This window comes from Sceloporus occidentalis, unplaced genomic scaffold (genome assembly GCF_023333645.1).
Source record: "Sceloporus occidentalis isolate IW3139 unplaced genomic scaffold, rSceOcc1.0.p SCAF_3, whole genome shotgun sequence".
In the NCBI taxonomy this organism is placed as follows: domain Eukaryota; kingdom Metazoa; phylum Chordata; class Lepidosauria; order Squamata; family Phrynosomatidae; genus Sceloporus; species Sceloporus occidentalis.
Window position 1 is genome coordinate 63,243,412 of NW_028316983.1, and position 26,517 is coordinate 63,269,928.

Below are 26,517 nucleotides of genomic sequence, written 5' to 3' on the forward strand. Positions count from 1 at the left end.
AGGGTGAGGGACATTGCATAAAGAAATAGGATCTAAAGCACAAAGAGAGTGACACTTGAGCATGAATGCAACATGTGTGAAGGCATCAGCAGGAGATGGAGAGTTTTCTGTGACTGGTGGGATTAGAAGGGATTTTGCCATTCTGCAAAAAGTCACCCATTTCTACACTAATCTGGATAAGTAGTTTAGCTATGTAGTAGTATAAAGTTTCTGTACAGGTTGAGACTCCTTTATTCAAAACTCCAAACTCCAAAATACTCCAAAATCCAAAATTGTCCACATGACTTTCAGAGTGTGATACAGTAATCCAAATGGGACGTAAAGCAGGATGTGTGTCACCCTGGTCACCCTGTCCAAATGAAGCATACCCAAGAATGGACATAGTTGGCACACAAATTTTAATCATGCAAAAGCACTTCTGGCTACTGTAGAAACCTGAGCTTCTGGGTTCAAAGCTATGTCCAGGAATACACCCAAACTGCAAATCTATGCCTTTTGGGAGGAGCACAACTGCATCCAGCACAAGCTGCATTCCTGCTCTGTTCTGCCTTTTGACTGACCAGGAGGATCTCTCTCATACCTGACAGAAGGTTTGCCCTTATCCAATCCATTACTGATACTAGGATTCAGTTGTGGTTTTTTTGTTGGCAAAAGTATCTTCAAATGCCAAACGTGCATGAAACAATTTTAACATCTCCCCCTCCCCTGGTTAATTTAGGCAGAGTATAGAAGTAAACAAACAAACAAAACAACAAGAAGTATACTGGAAATAATTTTGCAGCTTTAAAACAGGAAATGAACTAGATGTGATTTTGAATTCTTTTCCGGGGTGTGTATACAGCAGGGAGTGCAGCTCTCCAGCCCTTCTGGGGGGCATGTTTCCATATGGGGTAACAACATACCATGAGCCCATGCTAATTACTAGGCCTGGGGTTTTACCACAGCTCTAATTCTGCTTTCAGATTTTGGTCACAAATGGACAATCTTAATATTGTGCTTTTGCAGGTAATTTTCAAAATAGCATTTTTTTTTATAATGCTCAATTTTTCTTTTCTTTTCTTTCTTTCTTTCTTTGGCCAGGAAAAGTCATTTTGCTCCAGATCATTTTTCTGAAGAATTCAGATGCTTCACCTCCACATACTCCTTTGCATTGACCCTTCATAAATAAGCACAAGCATTTGTAGCCCAGCTTGCCAGAGCATCAAAACCAGCACAGAAACAAAGGAATAGCAGAGCAGAAGATGACGCTATGAAATTTGCTTCAGTGCTAATGACTTTTGGGCCCAAACAGACAGGCCAAAATAAAGCTGCTTCGCATCACTTTGGAGGTATGCTGTTTAAATGCTGCATGCATCCTAAAAGGCCAGAAACCGTGCCAAAGCCAGGCTCTAGTCCTAAGAACTGGAGTGCAGCTTCGGCGCAGCTTCTGGCCTCTTAATATGCGTGTGTCATTTAAATAGCGTACCTCCAAAGTGACCCAAAGCAGCTTTATTTTGGCCTGTCTGTTCTGGCCCTTTTATTTCCAACACCATCCTGACATTACCATTGCAGCTTCATATGTTGGTTGTTGAGCTGAGTTGGCTCCAGTGACAAGGCAGGATTCTAGTTTTAAGATTAAGCGCAGAGCTTGAAAAATTACCTTTTTTTTTTGGCGGAATACCACTCCCAGATTCACCTAGCCCGCATGGCCAAGGGCCAAGCTGGCTGTGGGATTCTGGGAGTGCTAGTCCAAAAAGTGTCATTTCCACATTCTTTCTTGTTTGTTTGTTTGTTTGTTTGTTTGTATGCTGCCTTTTTTCCAGAGTGGTACCCAAAACAGCTCCTAAAGAAAAAAAATTTCAAAACCTTATTTGTTTTTTTAAAAAAATTAATTCACACATTAAAAATGCAACATGCAAAGGGATCTTATTGCACCTTTGTGACTAACTGAAAGAAAGAAGCTGGTAGCTTGAGTTTTCATGCCATGCTCTGAGGAAGTAGGCTCAAGTCTGTGATAGCTCATGCTACCAGTGTCTTTCTTTCAGTTAGTCTCAAAGGTGCTACAAGATCCCTTTACATACTGATTTTCCAAACTTAGGCCCTCGTCAAGTGCTAGGGTTGCCTGGGGGCGGAGCGCCCACACGCCCTGAAACTCTAGCACATGATGAGGGCGTAACAATGGCCGTGCTCTGTATACATGGGCGCCACCATTGTTATGTAAGCACTGCGTGGCGTCCACATGGTGCTGCATGGTGCTTATGTAATCAGTGCGCCAGTGGCACACTCGTTATGTCACCGCTGTAGCTTTAGAAGAACCTGCTTTTCATGGGTTCTTTTTCTGCCACTGGGAAACCGCATGGTTTGGAGGCTGCGGCTTCCCTCTGGCAGAAAAACAGGCGCTGGGAGTCTGCCCTTTTTGGGTGGTCTGTCCCGCGCCTAATACAGCTAGTCTTTGAATTAAAAATACAAAATACCATATATGCGCGTGTACAAGTTGACCTCATGTATAAGTCGAGGGAAGGTTTCAGGGTCAAAATCCTGGGTTTTTATATGATCTGTGGATAAGTTGAGGGTAAAACCTAGGGGGTTATAAGGAAGGATGGAAAGGGGGAAATGCCACTTCTGTCCCTCCTTCTCCTTCTCCGGACCTCTCCCAACTGATTCCCAAGTGCTGGAGGAGAGGTTTTAACATCGGATTGAGAATGGAAGCAAGTGGATTTAAACGGAGAGTTGTTTCCATAGGAAGCAAGGCCTTGCAAAACGCAGCAGAGAATGAAGCAAGTGGATTTAAATGGAGAGGTTTTTCCATGGAAAGCCAGGTCTTGCAAACCGGAGCAGAGAAAGAAGCAGGTGGATTTAAATGGAGAGGTTTTTCCATGGAAGGCCAGGTCTTGCAGAACAAAGCAGAGAAAGAAGCAAGTGGATTTAAATGGAGAAGTTTTTCCATAGAAGGTCAGGTCTTGCAAAACGGAGAAGAGAAAGAAGCTAGTGGATTTAAATGGAGAGGTTTTTCCATGGAAAGCCAGGTCTTGCAAAATGGAGCAAGAGAGAAGTAAGTACAGTAGATTTAAATGGAAAGGTTTTTCTATTGGAAGCAAAAGCTTGCAAAACAGAGCAGAGAGAGATGGCAAGTGTTTTTAAATGGGGAGTTTTTCCCATAGGAAGCAAAGGCTTGCAAAACGAACTGGAGGGGGAAGGAATTGGTGTTCAATAGAGATTGGGGCATCAGGCTTGCAAACAAGAAACTTCCAGGATATCTGTCGTAATATACATGTAGAAACATACAATTCTGGTTACAGTATTTACAAATTATTACTTTTCAGGATTAGAAAATTTTGTTTAGTAACGGAGATGAGCACCACACCCTACAGTCAGTTATGACTAGACATTCCTGTCAAGGGAAAACCTTTATTTTTTAATTTTAGCCAAATACACAGAGACTGTTATAGAACAGGGAGCATGTACAATGACCAAACACCTCTGACATCTAGCAGCCACAGACTTGATCTTTGAATATTCTTCCTGATTCTGGCAATAGGCTTAAAATGTGCTTGTGAAGAAGTAGCTTCCTCTTTTTCCTCGTTGTCCATCAAGAGTCACTCTTGGGTCACTCATGGATTTCTCCATGGGTTGGGACAGTAGAGGCTCTGATTTCACATTCAAGAAAACACAGAAGTGTGACATTCATGTTTATAATAGCTTCCTCTTAGACAAGATTGTGGGGGTTTGCTGCCATCGTGTGTGCAAATGGAGCATAACACCAAACAAATGATTTTTTTGCTGTTAACTGATGAGATATTTTCAAGCCCCCTATCTTCCATTGTTCTGCATAGATTCTGCAAATCCAGGCCTGTGACCTCTCTGATTGAGTTTATGCATCTGGTGTGGGTTCTTCCTCTCCTACTACTTTCTACCTTCCCTAGCATTATGGTCTTTTCTAGTGTGACCAAAGTACAACTGCCTCAGCTTCATTTCGGCTTCCAGGGAGAGTTCAGGCTTGATCTGTTCAAGGACCAACGTGAAGTCGAAGGCTTTCATGGCCGGCATCCATGGTTTTTTGTGGGTTTTTCGGGCTATGTGGCCATGTTCCAGAAAAGTTTCTTCCTGATGTTTCACCAGCATCTGTGGCTGGCATCTTCAGAGAATGCTTTGCCTGGAAAAGTTGGGTGTATATATATTGTGTGAGCCCGGGAATGCAGGAGTGATTTGCATGTGTATTGTTCTGTGCTGATGGCTGGCCTCAGGCTGGGAGGCTAATGCAAAAGAGGATTAATGTCTGCTAATTGGTGATTGCTATCAGCTGGGAAAGCCTCTGACTCTGAATGGTTACCCATTTGCATTTGCTGAGTCCTTATTTTGCTATTCCTCAGGACTGGTAGCCGAATTTTGTTCACTTTAAGGGTTTCTTCTTTCCGGTTGAAATTATCCAGATGTTTGTGGATTTCAATGGCTTCCCTGTGCATCCTGACATGATAGTGGTTGGCATGGTCCAGAATTTCACTGTTTTCAAACAGTATCTTATGCCCAGGATGGTTTGTGGCATGTTCTGCTACTGCTGATTTTTCTGGCTGGGCCAGTCTGCAGTGTCTCTTGTGTTCCTTGGGCCACCCAGTCCAATCCCTTGCCATACAGGAACTCTTAATCAAAGCATCCCTGACAGATGGCCATCTGTTTAAAGACCTCCAGGGAAGAAGACTCCACCACTCTTCCAAAGAGTGTGTTACACTGTTGAACAGTCCTTACTGTTTTTCCCCCCTATAATAAATTCTGACCTGCATTATTTGGAGGTAAATTCAAATAATATATATTTCATAGAATCATATTTCATAGAGTCATAGAGTTGGAAGAGACCACAAGGGCCATCCAGGGAACCCCCTGCTATGCAGGAAATCAGAATCAAAGCATACCTGACAGATGGCCATCCAGCCTCTGTTCCAAGGAGGCAGACTCCACCACTCTTCCAGGGAGTGTGTTCCACTGTCGAACAGCCCTTACTGTCAGGATGTTCCTCCTAATGTTGAGGTGGAATCTCTTTTCCTGTAGCTTGCATCCATTGTTCCGGGTCCCGTTCTCTGGAGCAGCAGAAAACAAGCTTGCTCCCTCCTCAATATGACATCACTTCAAATATTTAAACAAGGCTATCATATCACCTCTTATCTTTCTCTTCTCCAGGCTAAACATCCCCAGCTCCCTAAGGCATTCCTCATAGGACATGGCAGGGACGTAGCCAAGGGTTTTTTTGGGGGGGTCCGGACCCCCCCTTCAGGCCCTGGGGGCGTTCAAGCTCCTTCCTCCCCCCTCCTCCCCTCCATCAAAACCACGGAGAACTCGGAGAGGGAAAACGGGAAAGACAAAACAAAAGTTGCAAGCTCAGCGAGGGGGGGGGGAGAGAGAGAGAGAGGAGGGGGAGGGAGTTGGTCCCTGTGATTTCTTTCCCTTTCGTTTCCATCGGAGTCCAGCTTCCACTCCTCCTCCTCCTCCCCCTCCTCCCTTGTGCTTTTGCCAGAATAAAAGTTTCTTCCTGTGGAAGGAGAGTAGGAAGAAGAAGGGAAGGAAGGGGGAAAAAAGTAAGGAAGAATGATAGGGAGGGAGGGAGAACTGAAGAAAAGAAGGAAAAGAAAGGGAGGAAGAGGAAGGGGAGAAAGGAAGAAAGAAAAAAGAAGGAAGGAAGCTTCTAAAAGGAAATATAAAAGAAAGAAAAGGTGACTTCTAACTTTCCTTTCAGCAGTTATATCCATATACAATATAGTAAAATAATAATAATAATAATAATAATAATAATAATAATAATAATATCCCTTACCCAAAATGCTGAGGACTAGATGTATTTTGGATTTTGGAGTTTTTCAGAGTTTGGTATATTTATATATAGTATGTCTAATGGGATATACTGAGAGATGGGATCCATGTATGTTTCATATGCATCTCATAGACATAGACTGAAGGTAATTTAATACACAATATTTTTAAAATAATGTTGTGCTTCTGTACACTGAGCTTCAGCAAAACCCTGAGACCACTATTCCTTGTATAATTCAATAATTCAGTAATTGATCTACACCAGGCGTCAGCAACCTACGGCCCGCGGGCCACATCCGGCCCGCCAAGGCAGCTGGACTGGCCCCAGCCCAGTCCTGCCGCCGATTGTCGCTGCCAATTGCTGCCCCGCTGCAGCTTGGGCGCTGCTCCAGGCGCCCGCGGGTGCCTCGATACCATCCTCCTCCTCCTCCACCGTGCATGGCCGTGCGGAGGAGGTGGAGGAAGAGGAGGCGGAGGAAGAGGAGGTCTGGGGCGGAGGAGGCAAAGGTGGAGGCGGCGCCTCCTGCTCGCGGCCGCGCCACCTTCCCCGCCTCCCTGCAGCTGCTGGCTTCCCCCCCGGCCTGCCTGGGGCCTTGGGCTCCTTCAGGCCGAGGGAGAAGCCAGCGGCGCCGGTGGCTTCCCCCCCGGGATGCCTGGGGCCTTGGGCTCCTGCAGGCCGAGGGAGAAGCCAGCGGCGCCGGTGGCTTCCTCCCCGGCCTGCCTGGGGCCTTGGGCTCCGCTCAGGCCGGGAAGGAGTGCGAGGAAGAGGAGGAGGAGGAGGATGAGAAAGAGGAGGAGGAGGAATTGGAAAGGTGAGTCATTTCAGGTCTGCCTTGGTTTTTTTAAATTAATTTTTAAAAATATACAATACTTATTTTTTTGTTTTTTTTATTTCATTATTTTCATTACTGCTTTTTTATTTTATTTCATTATTTTCATTACTGCTTTTTTATTTTATTTCATTATTTTCATTACTGCTTTTATATTTTATTTCATTATTTTCATTACTGCATTTTTATTTTATTTCAGTATTTTCATTACTGCTTTTTTATTTTATTTCAGTATTTTCATTACTGCATTTTTATTTTATTTCAGTATTTTCATTACTGCTTTTTTATTTTATTTCAGTATTTTCATTACTGCTTTTTATTTTATTTCATTATTTTCATTATTGCTTTTTTATTTTATTTCAGTATTTTCATTATTGCTTTTTTATTTTATTTCAGTTTTTTAATTGCTTTTTATTTTATTTCAGTATTTTTATTATTTCTGAAGGTGAGACAGTGTGACTTTCCAAAGTGCATTTCTGTGTATTTTCGTTGCATTTATTGCTGAAAGGTCTGCTTTAACAATGATAGTGGTGATGATGATGATCGATGATGATGGTGATGATATCAGTCAGTTTCTGAGACAGGCACTCACCCTTTCTGAAGGTGAGACAGTGTGACTTTCCAAAGTGTATTTTCGGTACTTTTAATGTTAAAAGGTCTGCTGTAACAATGATAGTGATGATGATGATGATGATGATGATGATGATGATGATGATGATGATATCAGTCAGCACACCCCTCCTCCTCCGGGGCTTTGGCGGAAGCTCCGCCCCTGGCGTGTGGCTCTGCCCCGGAGGGTGGAAGCTCCACCCCCGGCATGAGGCTCCACACCCGGAGGGTGGAAGCTTCCTCCCCCGCTTCGGCCCCCCAGTTGTCTGAGAGACAGCAATCTGGCCCCTGCTCAAAAAGGTTGCCTACCCCTGATCTAAACCTTCAGGATTCCCAGGTGTCCTTGAGTTGGGGTCAGACCAGATGCTCTCAGGGTCAGTTTTGGGTTTTGGAATAATTTAGGTTTCAGAAGTCCAGAGAAAGGAGACTCAAGACTCTACTCTGGACATTTCTCCTGAGAATGGACTCATGTTTTCAAAAACAGTCATTTCTGAATTTTTGCAACAACAAAAAAGAGGAGGGTCTGTGATGCAAAAAGGCAAGAGGCTTCCTTCTTCCAGCCTTGTTTTTTCTCTTTTTTAAAAGACAAAGAGAATAAAATACAGTTAGCTGGCCCCTTTTTAGCATGTCAATGGGGATGCTTTGATGGAGAGTTCCAGCATGGCAGAATGGGGTTGGACTGGATGGCCCTTCTAGGGGTCTCTTCTAACTCTATGAATCCATGATTCTGTAGCACTCTGAGCCTACTGTGATTTTAATTGTTTTTAAATGTATAAAGATATAAAGTCTTATAATGCAAGCCATGCACTGATGGACTATTGCACTATAATTTTTTATTGATTGATTTTATATCCTGCCTTTCTTCCAAAATAGGATTCTCTTAAAGGGGTTTGTTTATTATAAAAAGAAAGGAACGTATAATGGCTTGGAATTAAAAATTATGGTAGATAGATATAGATAGATAGATAGATGGATGGATGGATGGATGGATGGATGGATGGATGGATAAGTCTTGGAATTAAAAAGTGTGTGTGTGTGTGTGTGTGTGTGTCTTAAAATTAAAAATCGCTCTTGGAAGTGGGAATGAAATGTTGTGCGGATGCAGGCTGGGTTCCTAGCTCAGCTCAGAAGTTGGAATACAGTGTCTCAAAGCATGAGCAGAGTGTCTCTGAGCATGAACAGAGTGGCTGCCGCTCATTGCTCGAGCAGCTGCAGTTTGCTTTATCGAGCTGAATTTATCTGATGTAAACACCTTCAGAGGAAGGACTCAGTTTTCATCTGCACTGAAAAAATAATCCAGTTTGATGCCACTTTAACTGCCCTTGGCTCCATGTTGTGAAATGCTGGGATTTGTAGTTTGTTGTGGCACCTGACAGATGACTCAACAGGTCCTCAAAACTACAGATCCCAAGATTCCATAGCATGAAGCCATAACAGAAGTTAAAGTGGTGCCATCGAGGTGTCGAGGGTAAACGCTCGACCCTCTTTTTGTGTCTGGGGGGGGCTCTTAGCCTCTCAAAATGGTGGCACTTAGTCTTGACCCCCCCCCTTCCCAAAATCCTGGCTACGTCCCTGGACATGGTTTCCATGTTGGAAATGTAGGGAGAAAGAAGAGACTCTATACGACATGTGGTGGCAATGCAGCAAAGCAAAAAAATTCTGGAAAATGATTTATAAAATAATTACACAAATTTTAAGGAAAAATATCCCACTAAGTCCTGAACTTTTCTTACTAAATGTAACTGATATAATAGAAGATAATCTGATTCAAGATGAGTTAAATGTTCTGTTGTATATGATAACTGCTGCCCGCCTAATCTATGCAAAATACTGAAAATCTGATTTGGTTCCAGCAATAGTTGAATGGGTAACAAAGTTACATGAGTCAGCTATATTAGATACTCTATCAGCATATATAAATAATCATTCATTTCAACAATATGATGAAAAATGGAAAAAGGTTGCAAAATTGTGGGAAGATAAACACACCCTCTTATAAGAAAATATAGAGTAATTTATTTTGAGGGAGTAATATTTGAATATACAGAAGTAGAGCATATACAACATGGGAAACAGGAAATTTAGTATGCTATTCATATCAACGAAGTTTTAGAGGTAATAAAAGTTATATTCTGCTTAACAAATAAGATGTAAATATATATATAGACTTGTAAACTATTTTTATGTTGAATAATAATAAAAAAAATGGAGGACATGATTTCCAGACCCTTCACCATTTTAGTCACCCTCCTTTGGACATGCTCCAGTTTCTCAATGTCCTTTTTGAGTTGTGATGCCCAGAACTGGACACAGTATTCCAGGTGAGGCCTGACTAAAGCAGAATAGAGTGGCACTATTACTTCCCTTGATCTAGACACTATACTTTTATTTATGCAGCCTAAAATTGCATTGGCCTTGTTAGCTGCCGCATCACACTGTTGACTCATGTTCAACTTGTGGTCTACTCGGACTACCGGATCCCTTTCACACGTTGTCTCCTTCAGCCAAGTGTCCCCCATCCTATATTGGTGCATTTCATTTTTCCGCCCTAAGTGCAGTACCTTACATTTCTCTGTGTTGAATTGCACTTTGTTAGCTTTGGCCCAGCTTTCTAGTCTATTCAGGATATTTTGAATTATGATCCTGTCCTCTGGGGTATTAGATATTCCTCCTAATTTGGTGTCACCTTCAAATTTGATAAGTATGCCCCCCAATTCTGTCATCCAAGAGTGTATTAAAGTGATTTTTTTTAAAAAGGAGGCAGTCAATACAGTTCTGCAAATACATTCACACACACCAGCATCCTAGCAATTTTTATTCTTCTGACCGCTACCAGAAAATACCTGAATTAAAAAGAAAAAAAAATCCTAAAATGCTTATTAAAACCTAGAAAAATTGGTTAAAATCCCACCTGATCTGGGATTGCAAAAGATACATATTTGGAAATTAATTTTATTCTTGGTATTCATAATTTGCAGAAAGCTTTGTGCTAGCTTGGTTCCATGCACAATTGCGCTGGCTTGGTTCCATGTTTGATCTTTTCCTTATCACACAATGTATCCCAAGACTGGGTGTCCATTCAAATATACAATTGTTGCTTTAAAATTCCTTGCTGGACAAAGATTGGATTTTTTTCAAACCACAGCTCTTAGAAGCCTGAGCCAGCTGTTGATTCTGGTTTGGGATTTTGGGAACTGTAGCCCTGAAATAAAAATTGAAAGCTCTGATCTTGAATGATATTGCATATAGATGTATTCCTTACATGTAGCCTCCCTTTCATTTGAATTGTGCTGCTTTGCTTGCTAGGAGTCAGCGTTCCTAGCAAGGGAAAAAAATTGCCTGCTTTTAGAGTCTAAACTTGACAGAAAACTGATAGGGTATAATAATGAAATACTGTAGTTGTAATGGCTGTTTTTGGTGCCTGAGTCAAAAGAGAAGAGAATATCTTTCCCCATTCCACCCCCTATCATGGGGTTTTCTTGTTCAGAGAAAGTTTGCCATTGTCTTTCCCTGAGGCTGAGACCATGTGACTTGCTCAAAGTCACCCAGTAGGTTTCATGGCTGAACTGGGACTTGAACCCTGGTCTCCACAGTCATAGTCCAACAACCATACCATTATGCCACAGGGGCCCAGAATATTGGAGCAATAGAATTTAGCCAAGACACAGGGTACATTCCTGCAGCAAAAATAGTTAACGTTTAATCTCCATGTGTTCTGTTCCATGCTACTCCCATCAAAAGCCTTTGTCAAATTCCAAGGTTAAAGGAGATGCGAATCAAGCTAACAGTGGCACCAACACTTCTGCAGCCAGGACAAGAGAAACATGTTGAATCTACCAGATTTCCATTGTTCTCATTTCTCTTCCAGAGTGAGGACTGCCTTATCACCTCAGCCTTTAAACAGCTGTGGCAGAGCAACTTGACAACTGCCTTGGGGAATGGTGTTTGGATGTTGTGTAAAGAGATACTGAATACTTTCTTGCATCACATTTTTTTAAAATAAAGATGTATGAGAATGTTATCCCAAGTTTTACATTTGTGTGCTGATTCTAGGGTTAGTTAGGGACTGTGCGGCAACTGCACAGTCCCTAACCCTAATATGTGTGGGCAGCGTAACAATGCTGGCACCCTGTGTACACGGGTGCTGTCATTGTTATGTAAGTGCAGTGCGGCATCTGCATGTTTCCACATGGCACTTACGTAATGAGTGAGCCAATGGAGCACTTCTTATGCCGCCCCTGCGGCTCAAAACGAACCCATTTTTTTCCGGGTTTATTTTCCTCCATAGGGAAGCCACGTGGTTTGGCAGCTGTGGCTTTCTTCCAAAGGGGATTCAGCCGCCGGTAGGCTGCCCTTTTCAGGTGGTCTGTCCCATGCCTTAATGACTATAGCATGGTTTTCCCCCTTCCCTTTCTTACCTGTATAAGGAGTGGGGTTGTTGTTGGGTGTTTGTACCTGGTGTTCTGGAGTAAGTGTTCAAGAGACAGGGTGCTTTGACTTCTTCCTCCAAATTCTCCATGGTTTCTTTCACAAGAGTTCTATAAGTGATCTGTACATGTCTGCAACATAGATTGTAATCTTTAAGTGTGCACAACATAGATTATGCTGAGAGATAAAACCCTTCATACCACAGGCAGAATTCTCTACTTATGGTTCCCTTTTATGTGGGGTTTCTATATTGGTGGTAGATTATAACCATATTCTACACTGGTGTGGGATTTTAACAGATTCTAAATTTAGGCATGGGGACACTGCCAGGGAGAGTGGCAGCTTTTTAATCCCCCCCCCCCCCAATTTAAGTCAGGCACAATGTCCTGCTCTCAGAAGCAGCATAGTATAGTCTAGAAGTATAGTATACAATATTGCATAAATGTGCTTCACTACAGGCCCACTCAGGGTTCAGTTCTGTTTTCCCTCACTGCCATCTTTGTCAGGTTTTTCACTGGTGTATGTATCCAAAGAGCCAGTGTGGTGTAGTGGTTTGAGCACTGGGCTATCACTCTGGAACCCTATCACTAGGGTTCAAATCCCCACTAAGCCATGAAAATCCACTGGGTGACTTTGGGCAAGTCATACTCTCTTAGCTGCAGAGGAAGGCAAAGGCAAACTCCCTCTGAACAAATCTTGCTAAGAAAACCACGTGATAGCTCTGCCTTAGGGTTACCATATGTCAGAAACAACTTAAAGGCACATAACAACAATATCTGTTCAGTTGAAAATATCTCTCAAATTCTGCCAGCAAAATATGATTTCTGTTCCACCTTAAAGCCCTTTCACTGGCAAATCTTGATGGGCCCTTGAGACCCTTTAACACAAGGGTGAGCATGAGCATGCACATAATGTTCAAAGGCAATTTCCAGTTCTTCATGAACATGCACAGATAGAACACTACCAGAAGTGACATTTCTGTTCTTTTCCTCATTTGGCTGTGTTTCTTCATGGGAAAAAAACAGAAAGTACTGTATTTTCTGGCGTATAAGACTACTTTTTAACCCAGGAAAATCTTCTCAAAACTTGTGGGTTGTCTTATACACCGGGTGTCATCTTATAGGGCAGATGATGAAACATCTGAGCTGGACTGGAGAATCTGCAGTCACTGCATATGTAACTGAAGGGCAGAGCAAACTGCAGGCATCCGGAACGCCCAGGGTATGGAAAAAAGAGCCGTGTTTTCAATACTGCTCTGATAGTCTTGGAGACAGGGAGGGCTGGGCAGGCAGGGAGAGCTAACCAATCCAAGCAGGCTTTGTATAAAACAAGTTTTCCTGCTAAGTATCTGCATGTCATAAGTATTTGAATTAAAATTACTATATTGAAATCAAATCTGATGTTTTTAATTTTTTTATATGGTGTGTGTTGGAAGAAGGGTAGTCTTATACGGCGAGTATATTCCAAACTCTGTATTTTAACTGGAAAAGTTGGGGGTCGTCTTATACGCCTAGTCGTCTTATACACCAGAAAATACGGTAAATGCAAAATTATAGCCCTTAGAAGTGACTTTTGGCTAAATTTTAAATGTTGCTGTGATGTTGACGGGGAAGAGATCTGTCTGTTCCTCCTCAAATTGCGCATGGCTCATGGTATGCACGATTCCTACCCATGCCCAGGTTCCTGATATTTATAATGTCAGCTGCTGGTGCCAACCTAGTTCTTCCTATCCATTATAATATACACCGAGGTCAAAGTCATTCATGATTGCCACTCCTGGCACTACACCTGCCCAGAGGTCTTTTGGGAGATTATGACATGGGGAACGGGATGTCCTTGTATTGTCTTTCCAGTGTGATTGTGCGAAGATTATCACATGATGTCATTGTTATAGTGTTCATGACACATTCTTATTGCATGATCATGATAAGATTTTCAGACGACATCTCACCCCTTATCCCACTTCTGAAGTGGCATGGCCCCATCGGTTTGTATTAATGGAAACTTACATTAATGCAATGATGGGGCCACTGATGGGATAAGGATTGCATAAGCGTGGACGCGATAAGGACGGGAGCAATCCCTCATTACCCTGTGTGATAATCTCCTATGTGTATATTACTGTCTTGTTTCAATCCAGTGCAAGAGAAGACTACGTGTCAGTAAAGCTAAAGCCAAGACAGTAAAGCTAAAGCCAAGGTTGTCTGGTGGATTCTGGGACTAGTGCTCCAAAAGATAATTTGTCAAGGAGGTAATTGTGTGTAGGATAGCATTTGAGTCTTGCCTCCTCAAGGAAGTCCTGCATTTTTTGGCTCATTGCAGTTGCCTTTAAAGTATCACAAGAACCTGCTGTTTTTGAGTCTTTGTGAAGCTAGAATTATTCTTATTGAATATAACATGAGGTTTTGAAAAAGAATTTGAAAAGAAAAATGGAGTTTTTGGTGACTTCGAAAATGGAAAAGTGAAGAAATACCAACATGAAGATTGGTTGTTACAATTCGTAAACATGATGCAAATGGACATTATAACCCACTACTTGAAAAATAAATCAGTAAAAAAAGCTGAGGAAGAATGGGATTTAGTAAGGAAATATTGGAAATTTGTATGACTGGATGTTCAATCAAGTGAGTAATATAAAATAATTCATTTATCCAGGAGAGAGAAACAGGGAAAATTATTGAAATAGAGAGCAACAAACAAAGAGTAGAAAATAACAATAAAAAACTACAACTTATTTTTTGGAGCTAAAAAAAAGAATAAATTTAACAAGGATAGATGAGAAGTACAAAGATAAGTCATTAATGCATCTTTATGTATTACATGGTTATTGTATTTTGCTATTTTTGAAGTTTTTGTTTATGTATGTAGGTGTTATGTATTGTATGACAGACTAGTGTATGGAATGGATGTGAAATTATGTGTTATTTTAAGTAATAAAATATATTTTTATAAATAATAAATAAAGTACCACAAGACTCTGCTGTTTTTTATTCAACAGAGTAGCTCAGCTGTGCCTTGGGAAGTAGTTAGAACTATAGTTTTTTGTGGTTTTTCTGGGCTATGTGGCCATGTTCTAGAAGAGTTTATTCCTGATGTTTTGCCAGCATCTACTATATATGTTGTTGTTGTTGTTGTTGTTGTTGTTGTGTGCACCTTCACATTAACTACATCTTATGACAGCACTATCATAAGGATTTCTTGGCAAGATTAATCCAGAGGACATTTGCCATTGCCTTTCTCTAAAGCTGAGGGAATATGACTGTGACCTGAGAGAGTTCAGTCCTCAAGCCTCATGGCGATCACCTCTGTGGCTGAGGGGTCTATTTGTTGTCCTCCATGGAGAAGACCGGAATGCCTTGCACTTGGCTGGAAGAGGTATCATGCGCAAAGAGCAAGTTAGGAGGCTATTTAAAGGCCAGTTGCCCTTCTTTCTCCTGTATGCATCAACCCACTCACCCACACTCAGTGCAGTATCAGCTTCGCATTATCAGCCTCGCTGGCCTCTTTAGGGCCAGAGAGGACCCCCCCACACACACCTTTTCCTGGGTTTTTTTGTTTTGTTTACCCCATTCTGTAGCTTTTGGGACTTTGACAATTGGCATGAGGTGTTGTCAGTAAATAAGCTTCCACTGGTAGGTAGTGGGGGGAGAGAAAACATGAGATTGATGTACAACTTGACACCCCATTGTGATGGAGGGTTGGGCTCTAGAACTGCTTCCAAGAGGCAAGGGACCGGGGGGGGGGGGGGGGCTTGTGAAGGAGTCTTCACTTGGGATGATCTGGGGGTTCACTCTCTCTTATAAAGTCACAGGATTTGGGAGAGAGCTCTCCATCAGTGGCATCACTAGAGAGCTGTGGGGGTTCAGACCACACCAGGTGACACCTCAGAGGAGGGGTGACATCCTATGGAGCACTCCCCCTCCCTGCCATGTACTGTTCACATGTAGAGCAGTGTGCAGCAGCAAAGTGAGGGGGCATGCCCTTTTGGTTTCACCCACAGAAGCCCTGCCCCCCAATGCATGACACCCTGGGTAGTGATGCCACTGCTCTCCAGGTTTGGACTTCCAAAGACAACCATCTGAGATAGCAACCAATCTCTGGATTGCCTTTGGGGTTTGGGGTTTCACACAAGGGAAGGCTGGGGTGGTGTGATAAGTTGATGTCTGGCCTTCAGCTGTACCCACATCTCCCCCTTGTTTGCTTATCCCCAGGCTTTTAAACATTGAAATAGGTCCTAGGTCAATAAAGTAGCCCTTGTTTAATCCAGTTATTTGTGTCTGGTCTCATTATTTCATGGTTGGTCAACCAATGACTCTTCCAAGGTCACTCAGTGGGTTTCCATAGTTGAGTGGGGCTTCAAACACTGGTCTCAAAGAGTCCTATTCCAACACTTAAACTATTACACCAAATGAGCTGCCCAGAATCACATACTGTTATTTTTTTTTAAAAGAAAATTACTAAGGTTTGAAGATACTTTGAAACAATATTTCACAGGCAGTTGGACAAGATGGGTACAGGCCTGACCTTACTTCTCCACTGTTTTGGTCAATGATGAGGATTAATGAAATGGTCAAATTAATTTTACTTTTAATAGCATGATTAACAACCATGTCTGGGTTTCTAAAAAAAAAAAATCATCAAATTAAATACCTGGTGTATAATTCCCAATTTTCATTAGCACCATAGTGTGTAGGGAAAGAAGATTTAATCACACCCTCACTTCATACTGGAGTCTGAATAAAAAAAAAATACCCTCCAACCTAGTGTGATTTATTTTTCTTAATGGCTGAGATTATTGCTAATTATGGTATGAAAGTCAGGTCTAGTTTGTCCTTGCAACTGATCAGTTTTAGGGAAAGGGAAAATGTGGCTTTAAAGAGGGGAGGCAGATGAATAGTGACAAAGCTCAATAGCAGAAGCCCACCTGTGGTAGGAAAGATGGATGAGTGATACAAGGCATGGTGTCAGCTGGATCAGAGATAAAGGTTTGCCTTCAGTGTTTAACAGATGAGAACAATGACACTCTTCAGTATGGGCAAGAAACAAGAAAGAGAAGAAGGCAGAGGAAGAAGAATGAAGTTAAACAATGACAGGAGAGTGCCTCTTGCTATGAAGCAGCTCTGAGATTCCTTCTTGAAGTGATCTTTTAGATGTCTTAAAGAAGCAGGTTGCATCTGCGAATGTGTAGGAGTTGTTTCCTCTCAAAATGCTAATGAACAACTGCAGCCTGAGCAATGATACCACCCACACTGGACCTTAGATAGGGTCCTGACCCAGGATCCTTATTCAGTTTTAATGTGAAGCATCTCCCCAAATATAAGAATAGTTCTAGGACTTGGTTGTCTGCGTGCCCCAAAGACAGCTTTTGATTGGTTCACCTTGCTGCTCCTTTCACACCTGGGGAAGGAAATGTTTTAAATTAGAACTGAAAGCAGCTTTACGTTCTTTTATAGTGTGTGCCAGCAGGTCACAGCCTGTGTCCCTTTCACATTATATAGTTCTAGAACAATGATTCCACTTTAGTTGCCATGCAAGCAGTTGTGTCACTAATAATAATAATAATAACATTTATTTATATACCGCTATTCCATTCGACCACAGCGGTGTACAACAATTGCAATAATGATACAATACAAGATAAAAATTGCAATAGATAATTAAAACTTACAAAACAGTACACAGTATACATAAAATCAACATTAAACCAAGCCAGCAATATACTTGAAGATGTTAATCATATAGGGGGGGGCCACACATATCACGGAACATCAGGGAAGGCTTGATGAAACAAAAAGGTCTTCAGTCTCTTTTTAAAGAAATCCAGGGAGGTGGCGGTGCAGAGCACCTCGGGGAGGGTGTTCCAGATCCCAGGGGCCAAGATGGAAAATGCCCTTTGAGAGGTTGACCTATATCTTGTAGAAGGGATCCTCAATAAACTCTTCCCAGATGACCTGAGTGTGCAGGGCAGATTATATGGGGAGAGACGGTCCTCCAGGTACCCTGGGCCCAAACCATTTAGGGCTTTATAGGTTATAACCAACACCTTGTATTGTGCCCGGAAGCAAACAGGCAGCCAATGGAGATCATACAAAATTGGTGTTATATGGTCGGCCCTGGAGTGTCCAGTGACCAGCCTAGCTGCCATATTCTGTACTAACTGAAGCTTCCGCGTTTGGTACAAGGGTTGCCCCATGTAGAGCGCATTACAGAAATCCAACCGAGAGGTTACCAGGGCATGTACCACTGTTTCAAGGTCCCCCCGACCTAGGTAGGGTCGCAGCTGGCGTATCAGCCGAAGCTGGTAACAGGTGCTTCTGACCATCGCATCCACCTGAGAAGTCAGCTGGAGCGACGAGTCCAAAAGCACCCCCAGACTGCGAACTGAGTCCTTCAGGGGGAGTGTGACCCCGTTCAGGACAGGTGGATAAATATCCCCCCCCGGACTGGGAGAACCTATCACTAGCACTTCTGTTTTCTCTGGATTCAAACTGAGTTTGTTTTCCCATCACTAGGCTTGATGTCACCCAGTGGGGGGGCATGAACTGCCTTGCCCTCCCCCCTGGCCTGGCCAGATACTACTGCAGCCATTCCCCTGCCTTCTGAACCCGACACTGAGAAGGCATCTGCCTCTCATCCGCTACTGCCATGTGGCAACTGCCGCGCTGGACTCAGAAGGCAGCACCCTTCCTGGGTGTACCACTCCACTGGGTGACAACCCCCTCTGGGGGGTTGCCCTGCACTCCCTCAGTGATGCCACTGCATGTAATGTTACCAGAGAGAAATCTGGGGAGGGCTCTTTTATCTTTAATGTTGTGTACAAGCTAGTAAAGAAAGGAAGAGGAGGTGGTAGTAGTGAGTCAGGGAGGGAAGGAAGAAAGGTGTATAAGCAATTGGTCTCCCTCCTTAAGCATGATGAGATTTCTGCCTGTCCAATCCCCCTACACTTTACAATAAAAAGCAGAGCTAACAAATGGCGTTTATCAGATGGGGTCTCTGCAGCTCAGATCCGGGGCTTCTGCGATCGGGCGATTCGCATTCACATGATAATGTGAATATATTTTCATACCTGGTCACCGTTCTGTTGCCCTTCCGAACTGAGGGGGAATCGAATCAAAGGAAGTCACGTGATGCAGATTCAGGCAAAGCAGAGTGAGTGCAAATTGTATTTCCACACCGGTGCATACCATGGGGGATTAAACGATTCGAATTGGGACCCTTGCAAATGCTCAGTGGGGCCCTGAAGGCATCCTGAACCTTTGCACTTCTGGGGCTAAGAAGGGAGCCTGACTCCACTTTCATGTGAATGCCAGCCTCATGTGAATGACAGCTGCCCCTTTTTTCTTCCTCCCTTCTAATTTCCCATCCCTGGCAGCCAAATTCAAAGGGATCCTCCGTGTCAGAGCCTCGATCCAATTCATCCACATCGACATCCATCCCATTGGTCCCCAAAGTGTGCCCTTTAAAGGATCCTGGACTTCAGCTCCCATAAGCCTCAGCCATGTTGGCCAATAGCCTGGGATTCTGGGAGCTGAAGTCCAAAAGCCCTTAAAGAGCTATATCTATATCTATATATATCTACATCAATCCTCCTGTCATTCAGTTGCCTTCTCTTAGGTTGCATCCACACTGGGGAGATAATCCAGTTTAACTCCAGTTTAACTGTCCTGGCTGAGTGCTATGGAATTCTGGGAACTGTAGTGTCTAGAGACATTGAGCCTTCTCTGCCAGAGAGCTCTGGTGCCTCAGCAAACTAATAACCTAAATTATTATTATTATAAAAATAAAGTATTAATATTATGGGAGTTGGAGTTTGTTGTGGGGTCCTTGACTCGAGGCTATGGAATTCTGGGAGTTCCATCTCTCCCTCCATCCTCATGTTTCATTTCCTTCACATCTATTTCAAAAACATTAGTATACATCTTTAGGATAGATCTACATGTGGATGAAGGTGGATGGGGCTCTGACATGGAGGATCCCTTTGAATTTGGCTGCCAGGGATATGTGTGTGTGTGAGAGAGAGAGGCAGGGAGGGAGAAAGCACTCGCTGCCCAGGCTGCTCTGCAAGGGAAGGAGAGGGAAGCAGAGAGAGAGCTCCAATGGAGCGCCGGTTGCCCTGAAAGCTAAAAAAGCCACCGGAAGAAAATGGGGCAAATTGCAGCAGGGCATCATGGGAGATTTGCAGCCTTGGTGGTCTTGTGATGGTGTTCAGGAGCACAAGCAAATTGGGATTCCACACCAGACCAATTCGCAGTGAGATCAAACAGAGCCCCAATGCGAATCACGTCAATCCCCTTATTTAGCGCACTCGCCAAAACGCGTCAAAATGAGGAGCCAGGAAGGATTCAGTTCAGAAGTCCTGCGGAAGGGGCTCACATTTAAAGCTACCAGGTATGAAAATACATTCTCGTTATCACGTGAATGTGAATCGCCCGATCCGCAGAAGCCCCGGATCTGAGCTGCAAAGACCCCATCTGATAAACTCCAATGTGTTTCAGGATCCTCCATACAGATAAGTCCTAATACTTGGTAATGATGTATTTTAAAAATAGGAGTCAGAGAGTGGGAAGTCAAGACAGAAGTTTAGGCATGCTGGGGTAGAGATGTTTTCTGTGCAGGATGAAGGTGCACAGCAAGCCCCTATTTTTTTTTTCAGGTATTGTACCTTATTAAAAATAAGGCAACCCCTGCTTACAGGCTTACAACTCAATAGGTTCTGTACCAAAGGAAAAGGTAGTGGGGAGGGTAAAGAAAAGTTAGTACTGGAGCAGTTGCATTGTCACTGGTTGATGGGTATGACCAGATGGATTTTTCCTTGCCCTGATCCTGGTTACCCTTGGATGCATCCTCTCTGTGGCTCTTGATCAACAGATCAGTGTGCCTTACTTTAGCTTTTCAGTTACAGGACAACTAATAGTTAAAGCAGAGAGTGGAAGATTTACTTGGGAAGGAGGTTGGTTAAGGGGAAAATTCCATGTGTCAGGTCAAAATTGGTCTGCCAGGAGCAGTGCCCTCAGTTTAAGTCACCTTAGGAGTAGGGTGCAGAGTGTGGGCTATTGTTTTGTTTCCTGTATTTGAAATAGCTGTATTGGGCTGCTATCTGTCCTTGGTGATTTATTTCTCCCAAGTGCTCTGAGTGCAGTTCCCATTTCACTTTCTAAAATTGTGAGCTCATCTTCAAATTGTTCTTCCTCAAATGAATCTGTAATCTTTTCATCTCTTTTATATAGCTCTTCAGTATAATGTTTCCATTGTCCTTTTATTTCTCATTGATCATGTAGTGCTTTCTCCTGCTGGTCATATAGCATCCTCAATCTTGATTTAAATTTTCCTTTATTTCTCAGATCTTGTGTAAGAGGTCCCCTTTTCTCCTTTTTTGTTGTCATTTTCTGTTTCTCTACATTGAGTATTATAATATTTCTCTTTGTCCCTTAACAACTGAACAGTTGCATTCAGTGTTCTATCCTATTTCTGTCAACTTTTGCTTTTTCTTCTCATCTGTCCTTAGCTGCTTGAAGAGCTGTCAGCTATTAAGGCTTCTCTTTCTTCTAGGTTCCTGATAGTATTTTTTCACATTGCCACTTGACAATGTCCCTGGCTTCAGGAGAGATCTCTTCTGGCCCCTGGTCAATTAGGCTTAATATTACAAATCTGCCTTTTAACATTGGCGGTGTACAGACCGGCTCTTTACAGTGGCCTGCACCCGCCCCTTTCTGCCGCTTTTCCAGGCCGCAGGGAAGCAGCAAAAGGCCACTTTCCCATGGCCTGGAAAGGGGTGTCCTTGGGGCTTCATGCCCCAAGGACACCCCGACAGCGGTGGGGAACAAGAGAAAGGGGCTGCTCAGCCCCTTTCTCCTTTGTGTCATTGGCGCAGTCATGTAAAGGCTGTGCCAGTGACACAAACAAAGGAAGGATCTCTGTTTTGGAGCTCCTTCCGGCACCGCTGAAAGGGCGCCACAGGGGCCCTTCAGCGGCGCCAAGACGTCATGTCCGTGCCGCCCCATTTGGAGGCAGCGTGGCTGTGATGTTGTAATGGCGGCACCCATGTAGAAAGGGCACCGCCATTACAACATACTAGGGTTGCGGGGCATCTGGAAAGGACACCCTGAGGCAACCCTAGTATGTGTGCAGGCCGGTATGTACAGCCCCATTATCTTTAAATTCTACAAGGTGCTGCTTTGTTCCTGATAGTGTCTTTTTACATTGCCCCCTGACAATGCTCCTGGCTTTAGTTGAGAGTTTTAGTGCAAATTTATTTTTTTAAACCTTATCTTTAAATTCTACAGGGATGTTCTTCAGGTTGTATTTTGGCAGAAGGACTGATTTAGCGTTCTTATTTACCTTCACTTTAGGTTGTTTTTTAGAACTTCATGGCCTGTGCTGTAATCTGTTCTTGGTTTTGTTTTGCAGAGAGAATGGATCTTCTTTGTTTTCTGCTTCAAAGTATATACTCTTTTTTCTTTATTGGCCATCAGGTAATGTCTATATATATAATTGTTTCTTTGGTTGCCTGAATAATGTGTTTGCAATGAATGAACTATTGGCCTCACAAAATTTAGTCACCTGTTCTCCTGACTCATTTTTTTTATCCTAGTCCCAATTCTCTGCCTATATTCATTTCTGCTCAGTTTTTTTTTACTTTTGCATTCAATTTGCTGATGATTCCCAGCGTGTCCTGTTTTGATATATGATCAATTTCCTTTAGACTTCAGCACAGAATCTTTCAATTTCTTCCTTTTCGGTCTCTGTAGTTGAAGCCTCTGTGAGGCCAACAAGCTATTCATTGCCAATACCTGCTTCATACAACCAGATAGGTGACTGTACACCTGGACATTACTAGATGGTAAACACAAAAAACAGATAGACTACGTAATTGGAAGTAGAAGATGAAGAAGCTCTATCCATGTGGCCAAAACCAGACCAGGAGCTGATGTGGCATAGACCACGAACTGCTCATAACAAAAATCAGAGTTAAACTGAAGAAGAAAGCAAAAACCATCATTACACCAAAATATGACCTGAATAACATTTCAGATGAATTCAAAGACAATGTAAGAAACAGATTTGACCTATTGAGTATGTGTTATGTAGCTTTGGACTTTCCTTTCATCACTGAGCACGTCAATGGTGGAATGTCCTTTTGCCTTGAGTCCAGTTGTGTCATTAGGCATAGCACTAGCAAATTTACTTGTCCTCATTCTTCCCCAGTAGCTCATTACATGCTTTCCAACCTGGGATTCTCATCTTATGGCACTATGTCTCTTGTTTCAGTCTGGATTGTCTCGTCATAGGGTTTTCCTGATTAAAGATTTTCAAAACGGTCTCTGCCTCCTTCTGTGCAGTACTAACAAGTGTTCTCTGTGGTGCTCCTGCCATTGTCTTGGAGAGATCCTCTACCTTGAGAGTCACCCCTCTGCTATTGCTGCTGCCCAGTAGCTGTTTGGAACATTTAGCCTGGCTCCTATAAAAAGCCTATCTGATGTGGGAAACCTTACCGTCAGCACCATAGCCTCTTGTCTCCCAGGAGTACACAATTCCAAGAGACCATGGAAAGATATGGTGGGCAGAGGAATTTACCCAGACATAAACACTGGGATCTCAAGTTTCTAGGGAGGGGGTAGTGGGCTTGGGTCAGTAGGAAGAAAATGTTTTGACCTTTGAGCCCATCCCTTGGCTCTAAATAACCCAGACAAAATCCTAAAAACAAGAATATTTCCAGGAGTACTATATGTCATTTGCTATCGTTCTGACACTGTGTTGGTTTCTAACTCTTTGTTATAGAAACCAGCACAGTGTCAGAATGATAGCAAATGACATTTAGTACTCCAGGATATATTCTCCTGCAGAAAGGGAAAGAAAAACAAATTAACGGAAAATTGTGAGAAAAAATTTATGAGCCTGAAAGAATGGAGAATTTTATAGGCTGTATAAAGAATCAGATAGTGTTGCAAAGACTAGATCAGGCTGATTAAGATGGATGTCTACTGAAAGAAAACCACAGCATGCTTTAGATGCATCATTAGAAGGTAGAAGAACTCTGGGATGTCCTCCCTTGACTAAGATACATAGATAACATAGCAAATGGTTTTTAAATGACTAGTGTATACACAAACTGAAAAAGAACATGCCTAAAAAGAGAAGAATTGAGAAGAGTTCTTACTGTGACAGCAAAGAGTATGTATGTCTTGTGATGGTGGTACACACACACTCCTGCGGCAGTGAGAGTTTTTTTTTTAAATGCAGGGAAACTCTTATAATGTAGTGAGTCAAGATGTAGGGAAAAGCAACTAGTTGTGATGGTGGAAGAGCTATGTTTTTTTAAATCTACCATATCATCACCCCACTTTCTAGCCCTCATAGAGAATATAGCAACTTTAGGGCGTGGAGTCAGATATTTATTCCATCCCCTTTAGGAAAGTGATATGGTGTTAAACTTTCTTTTCCCAGCATCATGGCCCCTGTTGGAACCATGCCATTAAACTTTTGGAACACTGTGGCAGATCTGTTTACTATGAGTAAGATGCTTATACAACTGCTGATAGAATTTGTCATAAAGGTTACTCAGCACCACAACAGCAAGTGGATGTGTTCAGTGTTACTTCACTGTCAGAACAAGAATCACTGATTCCTCCAACAGAGATGAAACAGACCTTAAGGTTCACCTGCTTGCTGATGTAGGAAATCTGTTGTGACAGGATACTTGACTATTCAGCCACATATTATGTAATAGTTAGCAACCTTTACAAGTCTATATAGGTATACCTCAGTTAATGAAATAGATGTGTTCCTAGGCATGAGTTCTTTAACAGAAAATTTGCCAGCAGAGGCAGAAATAACATAAAAAGAATAGAGATTATAGGTTCCTACATCACAAAAAAGAACAGATTGACATCTTTCACCCAACTTTTAATTCAAAACTGAAAATATGCACAAATGAAATGAGAAACCCAAGTAATGCAGGTCAGGTAACCCTTGGATAAGTAAAAAGAAAAAAAGGTTCTTTAAAATAAATAGATAGATAGATAGATAGATAGATAGATAGATAATGAATATTAAGACCATTTGAAAATCTCTTCCAAAATGCACCCAAGGATGACTTATTTCTCTTTCACCAGCCTCTGCTTTTTTAGGATTTCCATTTTGGTGGAAATTTGGTGGAATTTACGGATCTGTGACTTTTTAACAGGACAAGGGGAGCTGGGGAAAGCAGATTAATCTGCTCTCCACTAGTTAGCTGGTCCCTTCTGGTTTTGTCTTGCATTTATACGTCTGGCTGCCTTCATACTTTTCTTCTCCAGCTGACCTATGTTTGGACCTTAAAATTGCCCTCAGACATTTAGGTCCAGTTATGACAACTTCTTTGCTTATTTATAGTTGTTCTGTTGTTTTGCTGCCTGAAACAGGATACAGGGTGATGCCATCCTAAGAACAAGCTGATGAGTTTTGCAGCAAAAGCGAAAGCTTCCTCTAGAAGGAGCTGTTGTTCTTTCCAAAGTAAATTCTCTGTACTGTGAAGGAAATTACCTGGTTTTGTCCAGACATATAGAAGGACAAAAGGTGAAAATGAACATATATTGGTGATTGGCCTTGAGGTTTGGCTTGTAATCTTTGCAGCTTCATTTCAAAAGGAAATGGTTGCCATCCCAAGATGTTCAGATTTACAGGTTTAAAGCAACCCCCCTTTAAAAAAAACCAAACAACAAGATACTAATAATATCTTAAAGGCTGAAAGATTTATTGGGGCATGTGTCTCACCATGGAACTACCTTTCCGTGGTGGTGCCTGCTGCTATGATGCAAGAGACTATGCTGAAGGTAGCAGTGCTGCTGGTAGGGTCCAACATATCAGATAGGCTTTTGCTGAGGAGCCAGAGTTAGGACTCATTCCCACTTACATTTAGACCGGTGTGCGATTCGCATTCACTCGTGTTGGTAAATTAGTTTCAAAAGGTCTGTTGTTCCCACTATAAAAGCAGATCATTTCATTATCCTCTTGTAATCACCTCTTTTTTGCACAGTTGTCATCCCCACTAATTGCATTGCTTCAAAATTAATGACTTGGATGACAGAATTGGGGGCATGCTTATCAATTTTGCAATGATACCAAATTAGGAGGAGTAGCTAATACTAGAATAAACTAGAAAGCTGGGCCAAAGGTAACCAAACGAACTTCAACAGGGAGAAATGTATTACAAAATTGTATTACAAAACATGTGTATTTACATGGGTGAAAGACTGGATTACATTGAAAAATAGAAAAATAATAGATTTGGAAAGTTATAATTTAAAATTGGGTTGGCATGCCTATTTAAACTATGAAAACTGTAAAGATAAGAAAATTTTTAACGAGCAAATTTATAGAAAACCATTACTTAAGGTATGGAATAATTATAAAAAACATTTTTATGAAAAAATTCCAAGATGGCATTCTACACAGGAGGCGTTACATAAACAACAATATCTTAAACAACATTACTGGTTAGATTATGAGAGATTATTGTATAAAAAACAGGATGCAATTAAAATTAAATCAAGGGAGGATCTTGAAAGGGAGGGTTTGGCAATCCACTGGTTTAATTATAGACAAATGGTAGAAGAATTTAAAGAGGATGTAGCGAAATATGGAATAGAACTTGAACTGAATAGGATAGAGAAAATTTGGAAAGGAGAGGAAAAGCACATGATTACAAAAATATATAAGATCTTATTGAACATCGAAATGGAAAATGAAATAGTTAAGAATAATATGATTAAGTGGATGCAAAATCTAAGGAAAAATATTTTAATGGACAGCTGGGAAAGATCCTGGATAAATACCCATAAATCCTCCAAATGTACAACTTTAAAAGAAAATTATATAAAAATGTTTTATAGAT

At 42.1% G+C, this 26,517-nt stretch overlaps 1 long non-coding RNA gene across 1 annotated transcript in view; it reads left to right on the top strand.

The window, feature by feature from the left end:
• The first annotated feature begins 6,516 nt into the window (after positions 1 to 6,516).
• The window catches only part of LOC149316059 (uncharacterized), a 55,437-nt gene continuing 35,436 nt past the window's right edge, over positions 6,517 to 26,517 (top strand). Inside the window, exon 1 of the long non-coding RNA XR_016280437.1 lies at positions 6,517 to 6,590. This is a non-coding gene — a long non-coding RNA (uncharacterized LOC149316059). The remainder of the gene's footprint in view (positions 6,591 to 26,517) is intronic.